The sequence below is a fragment of the Pseudophryne corroboree genome, chromosome 2, assembly GCF_028390025.1.
Source record: "Pseudophryne corroboree isolate aPseCor3 chromosome 2, aPseCor3.hap2, whole genome shotgun sequence".
Classification (NCBI taxonomy): Eukaryota; Metazoa; Chordata; class Amphibia; order Anura; family Myobatrachidae; genus Pseudophryne; species Pseudophryne corroboree.
Genome location: NC_086445.1, coordinates 168827074 through 168843245, shown reverse-complemented (window position 1 = coordinate 168843245; position 16172 = coordinate 168827074).

Below are 16172 nucleotides of genomic sequence, written 5' to 3'. Positions count from 1 at the left end.
TTGTATAGTGTTTATAAAACCAAGAAAAGAAAGAATTTGGAAATACACTGGTATAATTATGATTAGTAGCAAACTGATATTTCAACTGTATTACTTCATTTATCTTTTCATTAATAATATCCTTTGGGTTAGTATTATTAGTTAAATAAGTGCAACATTTAACTACATACACAGTTTGCAATGTGACACAATAGCCTGCAGATACAGTAAACAATTGGTGACAACTGTTTATATTGGTCCTGTTTTACATTTAATGACCAGCATCTTTTATGCTTATATGTCTTTACCTGGGTAATTGTTGACATCCTATGTGTAGACATTTCAGGTGGAGTAAGGGTAGTTAGTTGTGTATATATATTCCTTCTTGTTCTGTTATTTTTGGCATAGTTACTGATTATTGCACTATTACTTGATTTCTCATATAAGTAAGGGTCAATTATTACTGTTAATATAAGAATAACTATGCTAACAAGAAGAACTGAGTAACACATTATACATCCCCCAGACCCTTATATGACCCTTATATGGCCTGGGGCCTCTTAAATTGTATCTATATATTTTGATTATGTATCATGATTGGATAATACTTCCTTTGTCACTTTCTTGCAATGAGATGCGTCTATTCACGAGTCTCTTTCACTCAATGTGACTGAAGTGGCGGTAGTCCACATAACTTAAAATGGTCCTTTGAATCTGGGTTCAAGAGACTTTCTTTTTCTTAGTGACCACCCAATCACCTTGCTTTAGTTCATGTGAGTCTTGGGAACAGTTGGTGTTTTGGAATAGAATCAAAAACGTTGCCTTGCAATTTGGTTAGTTGCTGTTATATATGTATTACATATTAAGTTAAGTCACCGTGCTCATGTTGCAGTTGCTGTGGAAAATAAAATACTGTTCTAGCAACAATACCAAAATAAGATTTCATATGGTATTAACCCATGCTTTTCACTTGAAGTATTTGTGAGAACAAAGCAATGGGTAAACCTTCTAGCCATGTTTTGCCTGTTTCTGTAACTTATTTTTATAGCTTTAGTTTTAAGGTAATAATAAGAATTTACTCACCGGTAATTCTATTTCTCGTAGTCCGTAGTGGATGCTGGGAACTCCGTAAGGACCATGGGGAATAGCGGGCTCCGAAGGAGGCTGGGCACTCTAGAAAGATTTATGACTACCTGGTGTGCACTGGCTCCTCCCACTATGACCCTCCTCCAAGCCTCAGTTAGGACACTGTGCCCGGACGAGCTGACATAATAAGAAAGGATTTTGAATCCCGGGTAAGACTCATACCAGCCACACCAATCACACCGTACAACTCGTGATACTATATCCAGTTTGACAGTATGAAAACAACTGAGCCTTTCAACAGATGGCTCAACAATAACCCTTTAGTTAGCAATAACTATTTACAAGTATTGCAGACAATCCGCACTTGGGATGGGCGCCCAGCATCCACTACGGACTACGAGAAATAGAATTACCGGTGAGTAAATTCTTATTTTCTCTGACGTCCTAGTGGATGCTGGGAACTCCGTAAGGACCATGAGGATTATACCAAAGCTCCCAAACGGGCGGGAGAGTGCGGATGACTCTGCAGCACCGAATGAGAGAACTCCAGGTCCTCCTCAGCCAGGGTATCAAATTTGTAGAATTTTGCAAACGTGTTTGCCCCTGACCAAGTAGCTGCTCGGCAAAGTTGTAAAGCCGAGACCCCTCGGGCAGCCGCCCAAGATGAGCCCACCTTCCTTGTGGAATGGGCATTTACAGATTTTGGCTGTGGCAGGCCTGCCACAGAATGTGCAAGCTGAATTGTACTACAAATCCAGCGAGCAATAGTGTGCTTAGAAGCAGGAGCACCCAGCTTGTTGGGTGCATACAGGATAAACAGCGAGTCAGATTTTTCTGACTCCAGCCGTCCTGGAAACATATATTTTCAGGGCCCTGACAACGTCTAGCAACTTGGAGTCCTCCAAATCCCTAGTAGCCGCAGGCACCACAATAGGCTGGTTCAGGTGAAACGCTGACACCACCTTAGGGAGAAACTGGGGACGAGTCCTCAATTCTGCCCTATCTATATGGAAAATCAGATAAGGGCTTTTACATGATAAAGCCGCCAATTCTGACACTTGCCTGGCTGAAGCCAAGGCCAATAACATGACCACTTTCCACGTGAGATATTTTAGATCCACGGTTTTTAGTGGCTCAAACCAATGTGATTTTAAGAAACTCAACACCACGTTGAGATCCCAAGGTGCCACAGGAGGCACAAACGGGGGCTGAATATGCAGCACTCCTTTCACAAATGTCTGAACTTCAGGTACTGAAGCTAGTTCTTTTTGAAAGAAAATCGACAGAGCCGAGATCTGTACTTTAATGGAGCCTAGTTTTAGGCCCATATTCACTCCTGCTTGCAGGAAATGCAGAAATCGACCTAGTTGAAATTCCTCTGTTGGGGCCTTTTTGGCCTCGCACCATGCAACATATTTCCGCCATATGCGGTGATAATGCTTTGCCGTAACATCTTTCATGGCATTAATAAGCGTAGGAATGACTTCTTCCGGAATACCCTTTTCCTTCAGGATCCGGCGTTCAACCGCCATGCCGTCAAACGCAGCCGCGGTAAGTTTTGGAACAGACAGGGCCCCTGCTGTAGCAGGTCCTGTCTGAGCGGCAGAGGCCACGGGTCCTCTGAGATCATCTCTTGAAGTTCCGGGTACCACGCTCGTCTTGGCCAATCCGGAACCACGAGAATTGTGTTTACTCCTCGCTTTCTTATTATTCTCAATACCTTTGGTATGAGAGGCAGAGGAGGGAACACATAAACCGACTGGTACACCCACAGTGTCACTAGAGCGTCCACAGCTATCGCCTGAGGGTCCCTTGACCTGGCGCAATATCTTTTTAACTTTTTGTTGAGGCGGGACGCCATCAAGTCCACCTGTGGTTTTTCCCAACGGTTTACCAGCATCTGGAAGACTTCTGGATGAAGTCCCCACTCTCCCGGGTGGAGGTCGTGTCTGCTGAGGAAGTCTGCTTCCCAGTTGTCCACTCCCGGAATGAACACTGCTGTCAGTGCTAGTACATGATTCTCCGCCCATCGGAGAATTCTTGTGGCTTCTGCCATTGCCATCCTGCTTCTTGTGCCTCCCTGTCGATTTACATGGGCGACTGCCGTGATGTTGTCTGACTGGATCAGCACCGGCTGGTGTAGGAGCAGGGATTTTGCTTGACTTAGGGCATTGTAAATGGCCCTTGGTTCCAGAATATTTATGTGAAGGGAAGTCTCCTGACTCGACCATAGTCCTTGGAAGTTTCTTCCCCGTGTGACTGCCCCCCAGCCTCGAAGTCTGGCATCCGTGGTCACCAGGACCCAGTCCTGTATGCCGAACCTGCGGCCCTCCAGAAGATGGGCACTCTGCAGCCACCACAGTAGAGACACCCTGGTTCTTGGAGACAGGGTTATTAAGCGATGCATCTGAAGATGCGATCCGGACCATTTGTGATGCACCGATACCTGTTTTGGTTTCAGGAGGTCTCTGACTAGAGATGACAACTCCCTGGCTTTCTCCTCCGGGAGAAACACTTTTTTCTGGACTGTATCCAGGATCATACCCAGGAACAATAGCCGTGTCGTCGGAACCAGCTGTGACTTTGGGATATTCAGAATCCAGCCGTGCTGGTGCAGCACTTCCTGAGATAGTGCTACTCCCACCAACAACTGTTCCTTGGATCTCGCCTTTATTAGGAGATCGTCCAAGTACGGGATAATTAAAACTCCCTTTTTTCGAAGGAGTATCATCATTTCCGCCATAACCTTGGTAAATACCCTCGGTGCCGTGGACAGTCCAAACGGCAGCGTCTGGAATTGGTAATGGCAATCCTGTACCACAAATCTGAGGTACTCCTGGTGAGGATGGTAAATGGGGACATGCAAGTAAGCATCCTTGATGTCCAGGGATACCATGTAATCCCCCTCGTCCAGGCTTGCAATAACCGCCCTGAGCGATTCCATCTTGAACTTGAATTTTTTTATGTATGTGTTCAAGGATTTAAAATTTAAAATGGGTCTCACCGAACCGTCCGGTTTCGGCACCACAAATAGTGTGGAATAGTAACCCCGGCCTTGTTGAAGTAGGGGTACCTTGATTATCACCTGCTGGGAATACAGCTTGTGAATTGCCGCTAGCACCGCCTCCCTGTCTGAGGGAGCAATCGGCAAGGCAGATTTTAGGAACCGGTGGGGTGGAGACCCCTCGAATTCCAGTTTGTACCCCTGAGATACTATTTGAAGGATCCAGGGATCCACCTGTGAGCGAGCCCACTGATCGCTGAAATTCTTGAGGCGGCCCCCCACCGTACCTGGCTCCACCTGTGGAGCCCCACCGTCATGCGGCGGACTTGGAAGAAGAAGCGGGGGAGGACTTTTGCTCCTGGGAACCTGCTGTTTGTTGCAGCCTTTTTCCCCTACCTCTGCCTCTGGACAGAAAAGACCCGCCTTTTCCACGCTTGTTTTTCTGGGTCCGAAAGGACTGAACCTGATAAAACGGCGCCTTCTTAGGCTGTGAGGGGACATGGGGTAAAAATGCTGACTTCCCAGACGTTGCTGTGGAAACTAGGTCCGAGAGACCATCCCCAAATAATTCCTCACCCTTATAAGGCAAAACTTCCATGTGCCTTTTAGAATCTGCATCTCCTGTCCACTGGCGAGTCCATAAGCCTCTCCTAGCAGAAATGGACAATGCACTTACTTTAGATGCCAGACGGCAGATTTCCCTCTGTGCATCTCTCATATATAAGACTGAGTCTTTGATATGGTCTATGGTTAGCAGGATCGTGTCTCTGTCTAGTGTGTCAATATTTTCTGACAGTTTATCTGACCACGCAGCGGCAGCACTGCACATCCATGCTGACGCAATAGCTGGTCTAAGTATAATGCCTGAGTGTGTATATACAGACTTCAGGATCGCCTCCTGCTTTCTATCAGCAGGTTCCTTGAGGGCGGCCGTATCCAGAGACGGTAGTGCCACCTTTTTAGACAAACGTGTGAGCGCTTTATCCACCCTAGGAGGTGTTTCCCAACGTGACCTATCCTCTGGCGGGAAAGGGAACGCCATTAGTACCTTCTTAGGAATTACCAATTTTTTATCAGGGAAAGCCCACGCTTCTTCACACACTTTCATTTAATTCATCTGATGGGGGAAAAACTACGGGTAGTTTTTTCTCCCCAAACATAATACCCTTTTTAGTGGTACCTGTAGTTATATCAGAAATGTGTAACACCTCTTTCATTGCCTCAATCATGCAGTGAATGGCCTTAGTGGGCATCAGGTTAGACTCATCGTCGTCGACACTGGTGTCAGTATCAGTGTCGACATCTGGGTCTGCGGTCTGAGGTAGCGGGCGTTTCAGAGCCCCTGATGACCTTTGAGACGCCTGGACAGGCACGAGCTGAGAAGTCGGCTGTCCCACATTTGGCATGTCGTCAAATTTCTTATGTAAGGAGTCTATACGTGCACTCATTTTTTTCCATAAGCTCATCCACTCAGGTGTCTGCCCCGCAGGGGGTGACATCCCTTCTAAAGGCATCTGCTCCGTCTCCACATCATTATCCTCATCAAACATGTCGACACAGCCGTATCGACACACCGCACACACACAGGGAATGCTCCAACAGAGGACAGGACCCAAAAAAGCCCTTTGGGGGGACAGAGTGAGAGTATGCCAGCACACACCAGAGCGCTATATAATGCAGGGACTAACTGAGTTATGTCCCCTATAGCTGCTTTTTCTATATAAATGTATACTGCGCCTAAATTTAGTGCCCCCCCTCTCTTTTTTACCCTTTTCTGTAGTGTAGACTGCAGGGGAGAGCCAGGGAGCTTCCTTCCAGCGGAGCTGTGAGGGAAAAATGGCGCCAGTGTGCTGCAGGAGATAGCTCCGCCCCTTTTCCGTGGACTATTCTCCCGCTTTTTTAAGGATTCTGGCAGGGGTATTTTCCACATATATAGCCTCTGGGGCTATATATTGTGGTATTTTTGCCAGCCAAGGTGTTATTATTGCTTCTCAGGGCACCCCCCCCCCTCCAGCGCCCTGCACCCTCAGTGACCGGAGTGTGAAGTGTGTGTGAGGAGCAATGGCGCACAGCTGCAGTGCTGTGCGCTACCTTGGTGAAGACTGATGTCTTCTGCCGCCGATTTTCCGGACCTCTTCTTGCTTCTGGCTCTGTAAGGGGGACGGCGGCGCGGCTCCGGGACCGAACACCAAGGCTGGGCCTGCGGTCGATCCCTCTGGAGCTAATGGTGTCCAGTAGCCTAAGAAGCCCAAGCTGGCTGCAAGCAGGCAGGTTCGCTTCTTCTCCCCTTAGTCCCTCGCTGCAGTGAGCCTGTTGCCAGCAGGTCTCACTGAAAATAAAAAACCTAATTTCTATACTTTCTTTCTAAAGGCTCAGGAGAGCCCCTAGTGTGCATCCAACCTCGGCCGGGCACAAAATCTAACTGAGGCTTGGAGGAGGGTCATAGTGGGAGGAGCCAGTGCATACCAGGTAGTCATAAATCTTTCTAGAGTGCCCAGCCTCCTTCGGAGCCCGCTATTCCCCATGGTCCTTACGGAGTTCCCAGCATCCACTAGGACGTCAGAGAAAGATAAGTTTTTCTACATGTTTACTACTTTGCCTATAGGGAGTGTAAAAGGCCTGAGTAACACCTAAATCTGACAGAATTTTGCCTAATACTTCTCCTGTGAACTGGGTACCTCTGTTGCTTTCAATAACTTAAGGTACTCCATATCTACATATTACTTCTTGCATTAACTTCTTTGCAACTGTTTTGGCGTTTGCTGCTCTACAAGGCCAAGCTTCAACCCAATTTGAGAATTGGTCTTTGCACACAAGTACATTTTTATACCCAGAACATTTGGGTAACTGGATAAAGTCTATTAGTAATCTCTGAAAGGGGTAGCAAGTTTGTGGGGTACTTTTTGCTGGTACTTTCACAACCTTTCCTGGGTTATGTAAAGCACAAGCTACACACCCTGCAACATAAGCCTGTGCTGCCTGTGTGAAACCTGGTGCCACCCAATGCTGGTTCAGAATCCTCACCATTGCATCTCTTGATTGGTGAGTTTTTTATGCAATATTTGTGCTAAGACTGGGTAAAGTGAGCATGGTAAACAGAGACCATCCAACTGTCACCGTGTATTCGCCCACCTAATTTTTCACAATCTTTTTCTCCTTGCCTAAGGCTTGTGCTTGTAGTTTGCACAATAACTGTAAGTCTAATGACTCTGGTGTGACAGTTAACATCACCTGAGTGTCTGGCAGAGGCTGGACTGCTGCAGCCTTTGCTGCCTGATCAGCTAACGCATTCCCTCTGACCTCTGCAGTATTTTCGTTAGTGTATGCCTTGACCTTTATGACTGCTAATTTCTTTGGCAATTGAAAGGCAGCAAATAATGCCCTAATATAGTCTGCATGTTTTATTGGTTTTCCTGAAGAGCCTATAAAATCTCTGCTCTTCCAGATAACCACACAGTCATGAGCAATACCAAAGCAGTACCTTGAGTCTGTATAAACGTTAACTGTTTGACCTTCAGCATAAATACAGGCTGCTATCAGTGCCCTAAGTTCTGCCTCCTGGGCTGAACTACCTGATGGCAAGGGTTCCTGTATTAAGATGTCTGTTTCTGTGGTAACTGCAAAACCTGTATGCGGTTCCCCATCCACATAGTACCTGGAGCCATCCACAAATAAATGTAAATTTGCATTTAGTAGAGGATGTTCCTGTATGTTCGGTGTACTTGCGGCTTCAAGGGTCATTAACTCTATACAATCATGTTCTTGATCGTGTATAGAAATTGAAAAATTTGATTGGTTTTCTGTGCCTGTCATTTCATCATCACTCACACCATTCCCCTCACCACTAGAGGCAAGAGATTTTTTTCCTCCTTCAGCTTTCCCCTCTTTTGAAACCAGCGGCAATAATGTAGCTGGGTTCAAAGATGTACAGCGATTGATGGTGACATTGGACGGTGTGAGCAGTGCTACTTCATACAGTATTTGGTCAATTTAGCAGCAGATAAGTGTTTTGATTTTAACTGACAGAATGTGTATAGCTGCCCATGAGTCAGTTAAAATATGCATTATGTTTTATTTGGGCATCATATAAAACTTGGAGTTTTTGTGATGCCCCTGCAATCCCTTTTTTTCAATATGTACTTATACCTAAATATGTACTTATACCTAAAAGGATATGAGTTGTTTACATGTTTGAGGAGGTTTAACTTCTGAAATAATTTTCCTCCTTTTTGTAGTGATATGCTTACTACAAGCAGAGATGCAGTGCCCTAGAAATTGTACTTTGTTTTGTGCATATTGTAACTTATTTCTATGTACCCTATATTTCTTTTTTATATATATATGAATAGCAATAAGGCTTGACATTTGGGTTCTATTTAAAAATACCTTACACTTGTTGTTCTTATGATGGCATCATATAAAACTTAGTTTTCTGTGATGCCCTTGGAATGTATTTTGTACAATAGCTGATTAATTCTAGAAATGACTTAACCTGTTGTAAGGTGCGTCAGAGAGATATTTCTAAAATAAACCTCCCTCCTTTGCTGTTATATGCCAAGCATCAACAGTGATGCAATGTTAATGTATGTTCACCTAACATCTTTCAGAGGTATTATTTATGCATTGTTACAGTTTACAGTTACAATCTTGATTTTATACCATGTAAATGTAATTGTATCGTGAGGGCAGACTTCTATCTTTGGGGTATGGACTATGACTACGGTTCTGCCCACTTCTCATACCTAGTTTACCTCATCACTTGGCCCCACCCCTTGTAATAGTTACCCAAACACTTCCTGATTCTCTTTTAGACACAGAGATATTAATTTTACTGTGGAGATTTGTTTAATGCAAATACATGTCATATTTTTAGTCTTATGACAGCCCTTTGCTATTGGCTGGGGCAATATTCATTTGGCCACAACACATTTCATTATACTTATCTAAAACTTTATAAGAGAATACTATTTTACATACACAAATAAAACACTGAGAGTGAGCCAGCACTCTCCCAACTCCGAGCAGGGGTTAGCTGGAGTTTAATGATAAACCATTAGAACTTACATAATACTTTATATCACACACTTTCATTGAAGTCTACAAGTCATTTGTAGCCACTGATTCAATACATATTTACCAATGTAATTTACAGACTATATATTTTGCTATTCTGTTTCACAAAATGACAGAAAAGTGCAAACACACTGACAACAATTTATGAATAATCTCTTTACACAATTTGATAAGCATGCAGTTTCATAGACAAAAGCAGCCTGAAACTGAGACTTTTGGACCCCAGTTTTACCTAATGACGGACCAGACCAGCCCACATGGGAAGGCAAAAAGGAGTAAAGAATAGATTACTTCACCAGCTGGATTTATGTTTGCATTTCCATGCCACCTGAGTCCAATTGTCCATCACTAAGCAGGATCCAGAAAACTCATAACCCTTTTTGGATTCTATTTCTAGGTTTAAATTATTTTTAATTTCTCTGACGTCCTAGTGGATGCTGGGTACTCCGTAAGGACCATGGGGAATAGACGGGCTCCGCAAGAGACTGGGCACTCTTAAAATAAAGTTTAGGTACTATATCTGGTGTGCACTGGCTCCTCCCTCTATGCCCCTCCTCCAGACCTCAGTTAGAATCTGTGCCCGGCCAGAGCTGGATGCACCTAGTGGGCTCTCCTGAGCTTACTAGAAAAGAAAGTATTTGTTAGGTTTTTTATTTTCAGTGAGATCTGCTGGCAACAGACTCACTGCTACGAGTGACTGAGGGGAGAGAAGCAAACCTACCTGCTTGCAGCTAGCTTGTGCTTCTAAGGCTACTGGACACCATTAGCTCCAGAGGGATCGAACACAGGGTCCGACCTCGATCGTCCGTTCCCCTTGCAGAGCCAGAAGACGGAAGATTCCAGGAGAAAATCGGCGGCTTGAAGACTCCGGTCTTCAATAAGGTAGCGCACAGCACTGCAGCTGTGCGCCATTGCTCCCACAGCACACCACACGCTCCGGTCACTGGTGGGTGCAGGGCGCTGGGGGGGGGGCGCCCTGGGCTGCAATATGTATACCTTTTTGGCAAAATGCACATAATACAGTTATAAACTGTATATGTGCCTAATCCCCCGCCATAAATATTATTAAAAAAGTGGGAGAAGCCCGCCGCTGAAGGGGCGGGGCTATCTTCCTCAGCACAGCCAGCGCCATTTTCTCTTCACAGCTCCGCTGGAAGGACGCTTCACAGCCCCGCAGGAAGGACGCTCCCCTGCAGTATACACTACGAGAAGGGTAAAAAAGAGAGGGGGGGCACATAAATTTAGACACAAAAGGTGATATAAGCAGCTATTGTGGGAAAATTCACTTTGTATTAGTGTAAATCCCTCTGTTATATAGCGCTGTGGTGTGTGCTGGCATACTCTCTCTCTGTCTCCCCAAAGGACTTTGTGGGGTCCTGTCCTCAGTCAGAGCATTCCCTGTGTGTGTGTGCGGTGTGTCGGTACGGCTGTGTCGACATGTTTGATGAGGACGCTTACGTGGAGGCGGAGCAGGAGCCGATAAGTGTGATGTCGCCCTCTGCGGGGCCGACACCAGAATGGATGGATATGTGGAAGGTATTAACCGACAGTGTCAACTCCTTGCATAAAAGGTTCGATGACGTAACAGCTTTGGGACAGCCGGCATCTCAGCCCGCGCCTGCCCAAGCGTCTCAGAGGCCATCAGGGGCTCAAAAACGCCCGCTACCTCAGATGGCAGACACAGATGTCGACACGGAGTCTGACTCCAGTGTTGACGAGGATGAGACAAATGTACAATCCACAAGGGCCATCCGATGCATGATTTTGGCAATGAAAAATGTGTTGCACATTTCTGACATTAACCCGGTTACCACTAAAAAGGGTATTATGTTTGGGGAGAAAAAGCAGCCAGTGACTTTTCCCCCATCTGATGAGTTAAATGAATTGTGTGAAGAAGCGTGGTGTTCCCCAGATAAGAAATTAGTGATTTCTAAGAGGTTACTAATGGCGTACCCTTTCCCGACAACGGACAGGTTGCGTTGGGAAACATCCCCTAGGGTGGACAAGGCGCTCACACGCTTATCAAAAAAGGTGGCACTGCCATCTCAGGATACGGCCGCCTTAAAGGAGCCTGCAGATACTGTAGAAAGCAGGAGGCTATCCTGAAGTCTGTGTATACACACTCAGGTACTATACTGAGACCTGCTATTGCTTCAGCATGGATGTGTAGTGCTGCAGCAGCATGGTCTGATTCCCTGTCAGATAACATTGATTCCCTTGACAGGGATACTATTTTGCCAACCATAGAGCATATTAAAGACGTAGTCTTATATATGAGGGATGCACAGAGGGACATTTGCCGGCTGGCATCTAGAATTAATGCAATGTCCATTTCTGCCAGGAGAGTATTATGGACTCGGCAGTGGACAGGTGATGCTGATTCTAAAAGGCACATGGAAGTTTTGCCTTATAAGGGTGAGGAATTGTTTGGGGACGGTCTCTCGGACCTCGTATCCACAGCAACAGCTGGGAAGTCGACTTTTTTACCTCAGGTTCCCTCACAGCCTAAGAAAGCACCGTATTATCAAGTACAGTCCTTTCGGCCTCAGAAAGGCAAGCGGGTCAGAGGCGCGTCCTTTCTGCCCAGAGGCAGGGGTAGAGGGAAAAAGCTGCACCAGACAGCCTGTTCCCAGGAACAAAAATCCTCCCCTGCTTCCACTAAGTCCACCGCATGACGCTGGGGCTCCACAGGTGGAGCCAGGTGCGGTGGGGGCCCGTCTCCGGAACTTCAGCGACCAGTGGGTTCGCTCACAGGTGGATCTCTGGGTTCTACAAGTGGTATCTCAGGGATACAAGCTGGAGTTCGAGACGTCTCCCCCTCGCCGTTACCTCAAATCAGCCTTGCCAGCTACTCCCAAGGAAAGGGAGGTAGTACTGGCGGCGATTCACAAGCTGTACCTTCAGCAGGTGATAATCAAAGTTCCCCTCCTTCAACAGGGACGGGGTTACTATTCCACAATGTTTGTGGTACCGAAACCAGACGGTTCGGTAAGACCCATTCTAAATTTGAAATCCTTGAACACTTATATAAGGAAGTTCAAGTTCAAAATGGAATCGCTCAGGGCGGTTATTGCAAGCCTGGAAGAGGGGGATTTTATGGTGTCACTGGACATCAAGGATGCTTACCTACATGTCCCCATTTACCCACCTCACCAGGAGTACCTCAGGTTTGTGGTACCGGACTGCCATTACCAATTCCAGACGTTGCCGTTTGGTCTGTCCACGGCACCGAGGGTATTTACCAAGGTAATGGCCGAAATGATGATACTCCTTCGAAAGAAGGGAGTTATAATTATCCCGTACTTGGACGATCTCCTTATAAAGGCAAGGTCCAAGGAGCAGTTGTTGGTCGGAGTAGCACTATCTCAGGAAGTGCTACAACAGCACGGCTGGATTCTGAATATCCCAAAGTCGCAGCTGGTTCCTACGACGCGTCTGCTGTTCTTGGGCATGATTCTGGACACAGAACAGAAGAAGGTGTTTCTCCCGGAGGAGAAGGCCAAGGAGTTGTCATCTCTGGTCAGAGACCTCCTGAAACCAAAACAGGTGTCGGTGCATCTCTGCACGCGAGTCCTGGGAAAGATGGTAGCTTCTTACGAAGTAATTCCCTTCGGCAGGTTCCATGCAAGGATCTTTCAGTGGGATCTGTTAGACAAGTGGTCCGGATCGCATCTTCAGATGCATCGGCTGATCACCCTGTCCCCGAGGGCCAGGGTGTCTCTGCTGTGGTGGCTGCAGAGTGCTCATCTTCTCGAGGGCCGCAGATTCGGCATTCAGGACTGGGTCCTGGTGACCACGGATGCAAGCCTCCGAGGTTGGGGGGCAGTCACTCAGGGAAGAAACTTCCAAGGACAATGGTCGAGTCAGGAGACTTCCCTACACATAAATATTCTGGAACTAAGGGCCATTTACAATGCCCTAAGTCAAGCAGAACCCCTGCTTCAAAACCAGCCGGTGCTGATTCAGTCAGACAACATCACGGCTGTCGCCCATGTAAACCGACAGGGCGGCACAAGAAGCAGGATGGCGATGTCAGAAGCCACAAGGATTCTCCGATGGGCGGAGAATCACGTGCTAGCACTGTCAGCAGTGTTCATTCCGGGAGTGGACAACTGGGAAGCAGACTTCCTCAGCAGGCACGACCTCCACCTGGGAGAGTGGGGACTTCATCCAGAAGTCTTCCAGCTGATTGTAAATCGTTGGGAAAGGCCACAGGTGGACATGATGGCGTCCCGCCTCAACAAAAAGCTAAAAAGATATTGCGCCAGGTCAAGGGACCCTCAGGCGATAGCTGTGGACGCTCTAGTGACACCGTGGGTGTACCAGTCGGTTTATGTGTTCCCTCCTCTTCCTCTCATACCAAAGGTACTGAGGATAATAAGAAAGAGAGGAGTAAGAACTATACTCATCGTTCCGGATTCTCCAAGAAGAACTTGGTATCCGGAACTACAAGAAATGATCTCAGAGGACCCTTGGCCTCTGCCGCTCCGACAGGACCTGCTACAGCAGGGGCCCTGTCTGTTCCAAGACTTACCGCGGCTGCGTTTGACGGCATGGCGGTTGAACGCCGGATCCTAATGGAAAAGGGCATTCCGGTTGAAGTCATTCCTACGCTGATAAAAGCTAGGAAGGATGTGACAGCATGTTAAGGGAGTGCTGCATATTCAGCCCCCTTTTGTGCCTCCAGTGGCACCTTGGGATCTCAACGTAGTGTTGGATTTCCTAAAATCACATTGGTTTGAGCCACTTCAGACCGTGGAGTTGAAGTATCTCACGTGGAAGGTAGTCATGCTGTTGGCCTTGGCCTCAGCTAGGCGTGTGTCAGAATTGGCGGCTTTGTCCTGTAAAAGCCCATATCTGATTTTTCATATGGACAGGGCAGAATTGAGGACTCGTCCCCAATTTCTCCCAAAGGTGGTATCAGCCTATCATTTGAACCAACCTATTGTGGTGCTTGCGGCTACTCGGGACTTGGAGGATTCCAAGTTGCTGGACGTAGTTCGGGCCCTGAAAATCTATGTTTCCAGGACGGCTAGAGTCAGAAAAACTGACTCGCTGTTTATCCTGCATGCACCCAACAAGCTGGGTGCTCCTGCTTCAAAGCAGACTATTGCTCGCTGGATCTGTAGCACGATTCAACTTGCACATTCTGTGGCTGGACTGCCGCATCCTACATCAGTAAAAGCCCATTCCACGAGGAAGGTGGGCTCTTCTTGGGCGGCTGCCCGAGGGGTCTCGGCTTTACAACTTTGCCGAGCTGCTACTTGGTCGGGATCAAACACTTTTGCGTAATTCTACAAGTTTGATACCCTGGCTGAGGAGGACCTTGAGTTTGCTCATTCGGTGCTGCAGAGTCATCCGCACTCTCCCGCCCGTTTGGGAGCTTTGGTATAATCCCCATGGTCCTTACGGAGTACCCAGCATCCACTAGGACGTCAGAGAAAATAAGAATTTACTCACCGGTAATTCTATTTCTCGTAGTCCGTAGTGGATGCTGGGAGCCCGTCCCAAGTGCGGACTTTCTGCAATACTTGTATATAGTTATTGCTTAACTATAGGGTTATTGTTCTGAGCCATCTGTTGAATGAGGCTCAGTTGTTGTTCATACTGTTAACTGGGTATAGTTATCACAAGTTGTACGGTGTGATTGGTGTGGCTGGTATGAGTCTTACCCTGGATTCCAAATCCTTTCCTAGTAATGTCAGCTCTTCCGGGCACAGTTTCCCTAACTGAGGTCTGGAGGAGGGGCATAGAGGGAGGAGCCAGTGCACACCAGATATAGTACCTAATCTTTCTTTTAAGAGTGCCCAGTCTCTTGCGGAGCCCGTCTATTCCCCATGGTCCTTACGGAGTACCCAGCATCCACTACGGACTACGAGAAATAGAATTACCGGTGAGTAAATTCTTATTTTTTTTACATGTCTAATGAACTTCATAAATTGTTGTTTAACATCAGGGAGTTCTGTAACTGTTGTTATGTTAACAGTTCTAAATTTTTTATATTATGCAGTGGTTCAGCGCAACTCTTGGCGCGCTGGATTAGGTCCGTCAGCAGCTACACCTGGTGTGACAGCATCTTATGTGCACACCGGATATAGTTTGCAGGGACCAAATCCTTAAGTAAATTATACACTGGAGGTGCAGATGCCAAGCTTGAGACCATACATAAATTTTTCTTAGGAGACATTTTTGGTCTCTTGACATTACATGCTGTACAATTTTTAGTCTACCAATATATTAGTCTGGGGCATGCACATCTTCAGGTATAATTAGTAGGTCTTTTATTTTTTTAACACTGGCAACCATTTACAGATTAACTTTTTAGATTTAACAGATTTCCTAATATTTGGTTCTTTACAGGGCTTACATTTATAGGACCAAGGTGTTTGACTAATTGGACATAGTGTATCATCTGGTGGGTTACAATGTCTACAATTTGGACATGCCTAGTACGGATACCCTTTGGTTTTCTTGGGACCTCTACGTCTTATTGTTTCCTGTCTTGTTGTGTCCGCATCATCCCAGTCATCCAAACTTATTAGGGACAGTTGTTCTTGAATTTGGTCTACCTCTTCTAACTCTTTTTTATACTGAAGTAATTCACCCGTGTCAATCCACAACTCAAGCCTACGCTCCAGTTTATTATCCTTCACATATCTCCCATAGGTTACTCTAATCTGTTTCAACCTATCCGGGTCTAGAGTGCCATCAGTAGTCACTCCTGCCCATTGAAACAATCGTCTCATACCCTTCAAGCATTGCTCACCATGTACATTCTTCATAATGTCCATGGCACTCCGAGGTGCTTCATCCGAAGGATAAGTATTTGTATTTCCCTTACTTATGACCAGTAAGTATTCAATAAAATCCGGGAAATATCAGTAACCTGGATCTAACGGATCCTCAGAGATATAACTGTGAGGAAAATTGCCTGAAACAGAGGTGATTTGTAACCAATTTTTACCTATGTCACTATCCTTTGGAATGAAATGACATCCCATCAGTATGAACACATCATCTGGGTTTTCTC